This window comes from Mus caroli, chromosome 2, assembly GCF_900094665.2.
Source record: "Mus caroli chromosome 2, CAROLI_EIJ_v1.1, whole genome shotgun sequence".
Classification (NCBI taxonomy): domain Eukaryota; kingdom Metazoa; phylum Chordata; class Mammalia; order Rodentia; family Muridae; genus Mus; species Mus caroli.
In genome coordinates, this window is record NC_034571.1 from 8,648,694 (window position 1) to 8,652,474 (window position 3,781).

At 42.2% G+C, this 3,781-nt stretch overlaps 1 pseudogene; it reads right to left on the reverse strand.

Annotated features, from left to right (window-relative positions):
* Nucleotides 1–1,177: 1,177 nt before the first annotated feature.
* On the reverse strand, nt 1,178–2,724 carry LOC110290143 (annotated as a pseudogene).
* Nucleotides 2,725–3,781: the final 1,057 nt, after the last annotated feature.

Here is a 3,781-nt window from a genome sequence, read left to right on the forward strand (position 1 = left end):
AGTCCCCTATACTCTCCCCCTGCCCTGCTCCCCTACCCACCCACTCCCAATTCTTGGCCCTGGTGTTCCCCTGTACTGGGGCATATAAAGTTTGTAAGACCAAGGGGCCTCTCTTCCCATTGATGGCTGACTAGGCCATCTTCTGCTACATATGCAGCTAGAGACATGAGTTTGGTTGCGTTTAGTCATGCATATTCTTCATTTTGGGATGTTTTGGGATGTTATTGACATGGAGATGCTGAATGTGTGTAGAAGTGATTAACCCTTGAAAACACTATTGATGAAATGCTCATATTTACAGTGGAAGCACATAGGAGGAGGACAAAGATACCCAAACAAATAAGCAGACGTAACTTCTTTAAACCCCTTAAAGTAGTGAGACAAGGTGAGAAATCTTAGGTTAACAAACTATCCCAGGTTAATGTGATTCTGAAAGATGGAGGTGATCAAGCTACATATGAAAAGTTCATGCCCAAGACAGCTACAAGATGAGCAAGAAGAGGCAAGTGCCTGGTAAAACCGAATGTCGTAAAATGTTTGGTGAAGAATCTAGCATAAGGTAGGTGCCTATTGGTGCAATGCTAATTTCAGAGAGGTCAAGGCATTTGCAGAAAGTATTTAAAGCTGAAACACTCTGTCTGTACTGCTCAGGTAATGTCTGTGACAATTTACGGTGATGCCTAGTGGATCAAAGTGTGAATGGTGAAGGAGTGAAATTAGGAAGTCAGCTGTTATGGAATTTGCTGTGACATTTGAGGATGTCATAAATGAAGAACTATAGCTTTCAAGTGACTTTCCATATGAACACAGTGGCTTCTTTTGACTTGAAAAAGTCAAACAATGTTATTAGATTCTAACATATGTCCTTCGTATCCAATGTGTTTTTTTGACTGATCCATATTCTTGCTTGTATTAATTTATTTTTTAAAGAATAGAACTTTAATCTTTATTTACAGGACATGACAGTGTATGAAATTTCACATAGAAATAAATTCAGAGGACAGCTTCATAGAATATGTATAGTTTATAACTGGTCAAGTATAGTTTCTTTTGTAAAAAGTGCTACAATAACAAACCACATTTAAAAAGAGTTCTTAGTAGAGAAACAGTAAGACAAATCTATGAGAATACAGAATAGCACAGCACACAGCTAACAACTTTGTGCCTTGGCTGGACATTAGAAGTTAAAGGTCCCGGGAGCACCATCCTGAACTTGGAAGGCAAAGCCTTCAGAGGTAGTTTCTGGCACCATGTTTTGATCTTCCTCTTCCTCCACTGAGAAGTACTTCTCAATTAAGTTCAATGAGGCCCTGTATACAGACTCGTTTTCATGGCTCTGTAATGCTTCAATTTTATCCAAGCCTCCACACTCTTCAATCATTATACTGAGCTTTTCTGTCTCACCTAGTTTCTCTGCAGCCTGAAAGATATTTGAAATGGCATCAAGAATAACCTGAATAATCTTGGTATCTTTTGCATTCAAGAGGTTCATCAAAGGTTCTATTATCCCACAATGAAGGAGATACACAATCTGCTCAACAGTTCTACCACTGGTATAGATGGTTATAGCCCACACGGCCTCCATCTGTGTCTTAAAGTCTGCCTAGGCCGTGATTCACAACTTGCTGTATCTGGTCCTGGCGTCCAGCTGTAATGTTCGACATTGTCCACGTGGCCTCCTTCTGAATATTAGTTTTTGGGTTTGTTAGCAGGCTGGGAAAGACTGCACGTGCTCCTGCATCTATCACTTTCTGAGTCTGTTCATCTGTTCCAGTGACAATATTCCCTATGGCTCTTAGTGCGGGAGTCACAGTGGGCAGTTCAGTAGCTCCTAGAAGCTTCACAAGTTGGGGAACAGCTCCTTTCTTCACAACCATCTCAATGAGCTCATTTGGCCCATCAGTCAGGTAGGAAATGGCCCAGCAGGAATCTGCTAATACTTCTGGATCACTGTGGTGCAGGAGTGGAACTAAAGTAGGAAGAATCTGCTCAACAGCGTCTAAGGGAGGTGCAGGGTTCTTGTTTCGACAAAGGTTTGAAAGTGTCCAGGTAAGATTACATAAGTAACCACAGGACAAGGATGACAGATCAGGAACTGCAAGAAGTGCCAACAGTGGGTCAATTGCACCGTGTTTGATAACTAAGTCTCGGAAAGCTGAACCATCACCAGCAATGTTTCCAAGAGTCCATACAGCTTGCTTGCTGATGTGAGCATGGGGAGATGCCAAGAGAGAAATAAATGCTGGGATAGCACCTCCATCCACCACAGCTTTGGTCTGTTCAGATGTTCCAGAAGCAATGTTGGTGAGTGCCCAAGCAGACTCAAATCAGTTTTGCCCAAGAAGGACGTAAATTTTGGGATCAAACCAGTCCAGATGATGTTGTCTATAGGAGGCTGTTTCTCTCTAGAAAGCAATTTCTGAGCAGCTTGAGTAGCTTGGAGCTGGCTTTCCAAATTGTTACTGTTTATGCCTTTAACAATGTCCTCAACAGACCAATTTATAGTACCTTGGTTGTTCCGGTTTTCCTGTAGCAGAGAAGTAGCATCATCAGGAAAGGAGCTGACCTTTCTCCTTTTCAGCATCTGCTCATCTTTTTTTTAGCTTTCCTGAGTTCCACATTAACTTCTATTCGGCGGCGACACATTTCTGTACTGTCCTTCGCCTTGTTCTTGAATCTGTTAAGTCGGGCAGCTGGTAAGTTAGCATTCTTGTTCGTGGACATGGTTGCAGGAACAAGGAGGAAAGCTGTACAGCTGGCTCAGACTTCCACGAAAGGCGGTGTGGGATACTCAAGCTGCGGGTCGGCGGCTGTGGAAAAGTCTGCTACCCTTCAGCCCTCAGACTTTGTGTCTCGTGCTGCCAGCCTGCGCGATTTAAATTTCGCTTTTATTAATTTTTAATACAACACACAAAACACTGTGTTTGATTATAACATTTTTTGTTTTTATTTTTATTGTATATTTTATTTATTTATATTTCATTTATTTTCATTTATTTACATTTCCCAGTTTCCCCTCCTCAAATGCCTTTATCCAATTCCTCTCCTCCCTGTTTCTATGAGGGTGTTCCATGCCCACTTACCCACTCCTGCCTCACCGCCCTAGCATCCCCCTACGCTGGAGCATCGAGCCTCCACAGAACCAATGGTCTCCCCTCCCGTAGATGCAACATTTTAGTTCATGTGTATCATTATGCTTTGTCCTTCTTGTCTGTTTCCCCAACTCTCTTTCATACTCCCTGCCTCCCCCTGGCTGGTTTCTTCCTTCGCCCAAATACTTTCCCCTTCTGCTTTCATACCAAATTGATTCTATGACTCTCTTTCTGCCTGTCACTTCAGATCCCCTTTCTAGTCTCATGATCCTCCCCCCCCCCCCCCCCCCCCCCCCCCCCGACACACACATAAACTTATGGTGCACATTCTACATAGGAAAGAAAGGTAAATTTTTGTCTGAGTCTGGGTGATTTCACTTAACATAATGATTTACTGTTGTATCTATTTTTACACACATGTCATGATATCATTTTTCCTTATAGTTAATAAAACTCCACATGTATGTGTACCATATTTTCTTTATTCATTCATCTGTTGGTGAACATCTAGGTTGGTTCTGTTTCCTGGCTGTTGTGAACAGTGCAGCATCCTCAAGGGCATGAAGATAAATCTCTGCTAATGTGAACTTCCAGACATTTGCCCTGGACCACAGGGTTGTTACGGTTTTTAGGTTTTTTGAGAAAACTCTATTCTGGTTTCCATAGTGGTTATACATATTTTCATCCCA